Source organism: Balearica regulorum, chromosome 1, assembly GCF_011004875.1.
Source record: "Balearica regulorum gibbericeps isolate bBalReg1 chromosome 1, bBalReg1.pri, whole genome shotgun sequence".
Lineage (NCBI taxonomy): Eukaryota > Metazoa > Chordata > Aves > Gruiformes > Gruidae > Balearica > Balearica regulorum.
This window is the reverse complement of record NC_046184.1, coordinates 59,248,924-59,256,494: the sequence shown is the minus strand read 5'-3', so window position 1 is coordinate 59,256,494 and position 7,571 is coordinate 59,248,924.

The following is a 7,571-nucleotide window of genomic DNA, read 5'->3' as shown; positions in this document are numbered from 1 at the left end:
ATTCTAATAGCAGTTGCAGGAAAGCCACAATGGAATATTAGCTAATTACTAATTACTTTTAATGAAACATATCTAAATTACTACAAAATATTTCTCCACCGTGCAACCTACTTAGGTTCTAGTTCTGTGAAGATTTACACATGTGCTAATTTATGTTTGGTGGTTTGAAGTTCTGCAACAAAAAAAAAATCAAGCCTATCTTAAGTATTTCAAGAAGGGCACTGAGAAACAGAGGAACTTCTAATCATTATTATTCATCTTTTTCCCCTTCTTTCACATTAAAAGATCTGATTCCTGAGGGATCAGCGAAGTACTTGCTTAACTCCAGTTAATTTGCCGTCAGACCTGGCCTTAGCATATGAAGTAAAGAAGCTAGAGACAACCATGGTGTCAGTATCAAGTGACAATATAGAGTAGCACAATAAAAATAAAAATAAATCCTATAGACAGCAGAATAAAGCAGTGTTTTCCTAATTACCTCTGGAACCCTGAGCTTGACGAGAAAATATATCACATAGGTGTTTGTAGGCAGAATGTGGAAAAAAGACAGAACTCGCACAAAAAGAGCAGTGGAAACCTCCTGCAGCATCTTCCCGTGTCTCTGCCCTCAGATGTGAACATGTTATCTTGTTACAGATCACCAGGTCATACTTCATTTATTAAAAAGTTGATGCCAGGCATTGCATAGTAGAAGCCATTTGTAGCACATGTAAGTCTTAATGGACCTTTAAACCTTAGGGAAGATGCTAAATCTTTTGGACTTCACTATACTTGACTTGTACAAGAATCTGTTTTGTCTGAAAAGCCTTAACCCCAGCTTTACCAGCTCTTGGTTTTAGCTGTGAAAGCCCCTGGCTCAGCCTGAGATGTTTTGACTAAGGTAGCATCCCTCACATGTGCTCTTATCCCCAGTGTCAAGCACATCCACGATGTGATATGGACTGCTCCTGTTCTGCTTTCCTCTGTCCTGCCCGGTTCAGGAGGCATAACCGTAGAATCATAGAACCATAGAATGACTTGGGTTGGAAGGGACCTCAAAGATCATCTAGTTCCAACCCCCCTGCCATGGGCAGGGACACCCTCCACTAGACCAGGTTGCCCAAAGCCTCGTAAGTGAAGGTAAGCCTCGGAGAAGTAGGATCCGTAGGAGCAGGCCCGTGGACTGGAGGGGAAATGTGTTCCCTCACATTGCTGTGGATGCTCAGGTACAGCAAGGCCTCTGCTCTGCCCTGGGTTCACTGCCTTTTCAGGGAAACACACCATTTCCACTCCTTCTGAGGGCATGTTTCCAGTTCCAGGGAAATAGAGCCTCAGGGCAATTGGCAATTTGGCTATTGATCTATTTTTCACTTGAGGTAAATAGTATATTAAAAATGGGAAAGTGAGATCTCTTCTTTAAGTAGACAAAATATGACACTTGACAGAATAGGAAAATCAAGGAGTAACATGCCCATTATTAGCTTTTCAGCAAAATTCTTTTCTTTAATTTTCTTTTCTTTTTGCTGTAATGCTTTGGAAAACTCACTGACTCTTCCACCAGCTTCTGACTTCTGATGTTCTTTTTTGATCAACAAAAAAACCACCTCTCTTTTTATTAGTTTTTCAAGGCAGACCTATCACATACATAGGTCAAAATGAATGATGAAAGTTTATGCATAGACATCATATGGAAAATCTTCAATAGGCACTAGCATTGTGTGACACTTCAAACACGTTGTTATCTGAATAACCCTATCCTGATTCCTGGCTGGAGGCGGTTCTCAGGCATCAGGGAGGTGAGAGCATGAGTATAGTAAGGGATTCCAGTTTTAAAGAGAATTGTGAATCCTAAACCCATTTAACTGTCTGAAGCTATTTTATCTCCTCATATCAGCCTCTTGAATTTTGCCATTACTTAATCCCCTCCAATTTTAGTGAACTAAGAGATAATGTAAAGGAAAGTTTTCCCTCGGGCTGCTGCTGAGGTTATGTCTTCCCACCCCCCATTCCTGCTGAAGTGCTCATGAAGCTTACCCCGAAGCATTGCAGTTTATAGCTTGATTCTGCTTTGCCATAAAACGTCAGGCTTTAGGCTGTGCCTGTAAATGACAGGAGAAGCTCAGCTGTCCATTGCACCAACCAAGAGCAGAAACCTTGGCAGCCACTCCAGTGTCACTGGCAAGCCCAGAGTTTCTCATCATTTTGTTTTGTGGAGGGAAGCTGGAAGACATAACGTCGGTGTACCCCAAAGACTCCAAGAACCTAAATCAGATCAAAAGGTGTAAAAAGCAAATCAGGATTTACAAGGTAACCGTGTCGTTTTAGCGCGGGTTTTTTTTTTTTTTTATTTACAGGACTGGCAGCTGGAGTTAGACAGAGGTTGCATATAAGACTCAAACTGACTAATTTCATAGACACAGGAGAAGGCACCGTTTCTGGTTCGTGGCTGGTATGTACCTGACAGGACATACTGTTTCCTCTGGGCCGGCGAGGAGTCCTAACACTTGTTGTTTTCCTGGGGCTTGGCTCGTAAAGCTACGAGCTAGTTTGCAGTGCTTGATTTCCTGGTAGGCAGCGATTGTTCCCAGACCAAAAGCGCAGAGGAGAAAGTGATTCATAAAAACAGGGTGCAGCGTGTCTGAAGAAATCAGACGCTGGGCTGGCAGCCATGGGAATTAAAGCTCCAGGCTGGCATTGTGGGGAAGAGAAGGGTTTTCTTGCAAGTTTATTGAGCTTCTGCTGCTGTTTCCAACTCACGCTGGCGACTAAGCCTGGTATTGAGCTAAAATACTCCATGCAGGGCACGCTTGTGGGTTCATACGCAGCGTGAAGGGTCAGGGTCAGGTGCAGGGAGCGCCAGGCTGGCTGTGTGTCGGCCCCCCGAGGCTCTCACACACTGTGGGCGGCCAGCAGCTTTCCTACGTGGGCACCGACAACTGTGAAGGCAGCGCTAAGGGAGGCTCTTCTGCCAGTGGTAGCAAAGTGCTTGGGCTGACTTTCCTGCTGTCCCAGCGGGGCATTTATAAGCCACTCGCTTTGTTTCTGGTTCAGATAGCCCCTCGCATCAACGCGAGCATCCTCCAGGGCAGCATGAGCTGCTGCGCTCCCTCCTCGGGTGCACGCCAGCATGTCAGAGGCAGTCAGGGCAATGAGTGGCATGGCACTAGCTGTGTCTGTGGGAACAGCCAGCTTCCCTTTCAGGGTGGAGTTTCCCAGTGATTTCTTTATTTAAAATGTGAGCACTAATGCATAAATGGAAGTCGTGGTGAGAACAAAGCTAAATATCAATGCACACTGCTGAATATAAGAGAGGGAGCTGTGGAGAACACCTTTAAACCTGAAAGATTAAAATCCTTAGAATAAGGGTAATTTCTTGGAGGAAACCTACTTTACTTTACCTTCTGGTGAGAGGAGTAAAATTGCATTGCACAGCTTTCTAGTCAGTTAGGGACTAAGTAGCCTTTATACACTGTACAGCCTATAGGACTGGAAAGGAAAAGGTGCTTTCTTTTTCCTTAGGTTTAGGACAATAATTTTGAAACAAATTAACAAGAATGGTCCTTCACTGACATAAGTCAGACCTCTCCAATAAAGATATGTGGCAGCAGAAAGCTAGCCATCTCAAAGGCTAAAAGAGGTCACAAAGACATATAGCTTATATATAGATTTGCAACTGAAATATGCAATGAATCTTGTCCACAGAGTCATTAGATATTATGAAACAAGTTTGAGATGCTTTTTTGGCACCTTAATTTTTAAGCTTTAGGGATCTTATAAGCATTCTTTTCAACCATAATGGCTCATTAAAGGCTCAGCTTTTTAAGGAAATGTGACTGAAATCTGTGTCCATCAGCCTCTTTGCCTGCCTCACTGTCTTAAACAAGCTGGCTGATCCTACCAGAGTCAGGAAAAGGGCAAAAGATCTTGAAGTTATAAAAGTCTGACAAGTTTCACAAAAATTGGCAGCTGTGAAAAAAAAGGAAGGCTCAGATTAATACTGTCACTGAGGCAAAATCTTCAGCACAAGCACAAGAGCTGTCAGCATGGGCTGAACTAACCACTGTAGTTAGGGAGCACACGGTTATAGTCCTGAAGTTAGGGGACATGGGAGGGAGTTGGGGGTGTGCAGAGGAGTAGCTGAGATAATTGCAGTAGGGGCAGGCAGAAAGAGGAACAGATGTAGGATGTAAATAAGTAGAAAACCAGTCATTAGTTCTGCTGTTACCATAACCGGTTTCTTTTTAACGCAAATTAGAATTCCCAAATAGTCACAAACCTCCAGGAGCTGCAGAATGAAGTGAGACACCAGGTTCCATGACACTTGTGATAAGTATCAAGAGATCTGCTAGTATTGCAGCACTAGAGCTCATTCTTACATTCCCACAGGGTCAACCAAATGCTGAGTGGTAATACTAACCTCATTAAAAGCACTTTTCATAAGGAGTCCCTATGCTTGGTTTAAGGACCTCATTAAAGAAAATACAGCTTACTAGTATGAGAGTACATTGCAAGTTGGATTTGTCAGCAAGACAAACACCACCTGCTTGTAATCTGTGACCCCAAATACACCTTATCTTCTGGAGAGCAGGGGAAGGACTAAGTAAAATGCCAGTGATGTGTAAGAGGCATCTCAGATACACCCAAAATTGAGTTCCTGATATCCAAAATATTTAGGGCAGAATGTATTAGTATGAGAAGTATCTAATATTTTATTTTCTAACATAGATCCCACTTCTGGAGCACTTGTTGCTGCTTTGATTGAAAATTAATATGCTGATACAAAATCCCACAAAGAATGGGTTTTGCGCCATCTACCAATTTCACATACCTACCAAATAGTTCTGAGCAGCCTGAGAAGAGAGCTGGCTGCTTAGGACACAAGGAGGATCTCAGATATAGTCCTTGTTTTGCAGAGTATCGGTAGAAGTAACTTTTTTCCCCAGTAACGTGTTTCATTCTTGTGAAAGGAACTGCTCTTCCAGCATGGTGCTTATGCAGGCTTCATTGCCACAGTAGTGCTGAGCTGCCCTTCTGCTGGAGCCCGCAGAGGCAATCGAGTTCTGCAGCTGGTGCCTGGTGGTAACTGTGCTTCCAGAGGACTAAAGTGCCACCAAAGGTAAGTCTGATCTGTTGTATGAAGCCACTTAACCAGCACCTGTTTGACCAACCTGTATTCTTAGCATTTTTGTCCTTGTGGTGCCCTCCCATCATTGCAAATGCCTGTTCCTCATCTTTGTCCCAGCCTTTTACTATCTTCTTCCCATGCTCTTTAGCTTGGTCTGCCATCATCTTCTTCCAACCATGCTCTGACACACACACTAACTTCTGATTGTGTCCCTTCTTCATACTGCTGTCTAGGTACTTCTTTGTCTTCTCCAGGCCAGATATCAACCTGCTTGTACTTTGTTCCAGCGTACCATAATCCTAACCTGTCTACCCTAATCCTGCGTATGCCTTCCTGATACCAAGGATCAGGACTATGTTTAAAAGGCAGAGATGTCCTCTGCAGATAAGTAGACATGTAGCTGATCAAGCTATTATGTTTCCCATCCGTTTTTGTACTGTTTATTATTGAATTGACCATTTTCCAGGCATTATTTCTCCCTCAGCTCCCTAAGCTATGCCAACAGCCCACACCACCTTCAGTAACAATTCAGGCTAAACTAGCTGATTTTGTACTGAAGTAGACCATAAATGCTCATAAAACCTCATAATGCAGGTTGGTTACAAAGACAGGAGAAGGCCCATAATGAATAGCTGGTAGGCAGAAAAATCTTAATCCACTACAAGATACTTCCAAGGAGATTGTATGCCTATATCATTGTATATATATTATAGATATAGTGACTAAGGCCAGATCTACAAAGTATTTTCAAGGGAAGCAAAGCTCCAACCTGTCTCTTAAATCTCGACCTATGTGGGTTCCATAAAGAAACACAGGGAATCTGTGATGGAGCAGGAAATTGAATTAAGCTTCCCAGGTAGCAAGTCTAAATTGCATTTTTTTTCAAAGTTGGAAGCCAAGTTAGAAAGATATTTGCAAGTAAGCAATGCATACCAGTGGAATAGGAAAGGAAAGTTTCGCTTTATTTCAAAGTATAGAAACTTCTGTGACTGCAGGTGTTACAGATTAACACTTTAATGGGAGCCACATGCATTGCATCCTTTATGTCTGACTCCAACTCAGGTTGAGAGATAAAATTATTTTGACATCTGAGGAGGACATAATGTTCTTTCTGAATATAGATCAGGTTGTCTGTGACATGTAAATTAAACTCATCTGAGTAATTTTTTTAAAGAAATATGATTGAAAAGAAGAGGCAGAAAATTCTTCAGGCTTATGTGCTATCCTGGGAGTCCAGTTCCAATTACAGAGTCTCTTTGAATGGACAATGGTGATGTTTTAATCTTGTTTTGCTGAAACACTTAAGCATGTGCTTAGGTATAGCTGTACTCAGAACCACATATAATATCTAGACCACAATGCTTTCCCCTGGTGCTGGCTGTAATTTCCATTCATTGATTCTGCTGGCCCTGTCTGGTCTACTTTTTGTATATGTTTACATATATATTCACATACGTTACCATTAGCGTACACTGTCTTTCCCCTTGCCTGCTTAAATGTGTGCCACAGATTTCCTGTACTTCTAATGAAATATTTCTAAACTGGCTTCACACTGCTTCTATGAATTTTAATTTTTCCTTTCAGTCTATTCGTGGCTAATTTTCTCATTTAAAGAAAAATCATTCTGTACTCTGAACTTTTGTGCTGGAGACAGCTACCCTAAACTCAGTACGGAAGCAGAAAACAACATGTCAGGCAAATGGACCCAGACTCCACTTTCTTCCAACAAACAGGACATTCCCTTAACGGTACTGTCACTTCTCAGACTCTACAAACCTCTGCAGTGCTATGCAATGTTCTGCCGCTGTGCACCCCCTTCTCCCTTTCGTGGCAGACTGGTTTCCTTCCTGTCTTTAGCTTCTGTGTTAACATGTCTCTTCTTCTCAGTGTCAAGCTCTGTCTCATGCTGGTGAGCAGCCTGTTCCCTCATTGTTTGTCATTTGGTCCTACTCATGCTTTTTTCCACCCTATTGCAACATTAAATAATTGCACAGAAGTCACGGGCTCAGATGCTCATGTCCGTATTTGCACAGCATTCTCCCTTTGTCTTATCATGCAAATCGCTACATGTTCAGCATTTACCTATTATTGCTTGTCTGCACAAAACTAGCATTTGTATACACAGAAGGCATACGTATTAAGTTTGTATTTGCCAAAGAGTTTGTATACATGCACTAATTCAGTCTCCCAAGGAACAGAATGCAAGAAGTGGCAACATGGGAAACTTTGTTTTGAAGAGGTCTTGTAACTTTTCCATTTACAGTTTAGTGGTCCCATGCCTGGAAAAGAGTCTTTGGTTCAGAATGCCATGCATAGAGAGAAGCATCTGGTTTTGTGACACTTCATGGAGGAGAGGGTGGAGCATTGGGAAATTCCCAAACCTGGTGAGACAGAGACGCTTGAGGACCTTCCAGGTGATCCAGAGAAAAAAATATCTGCATCCTGTTCTTCTGAGCCTTGGTGCTGT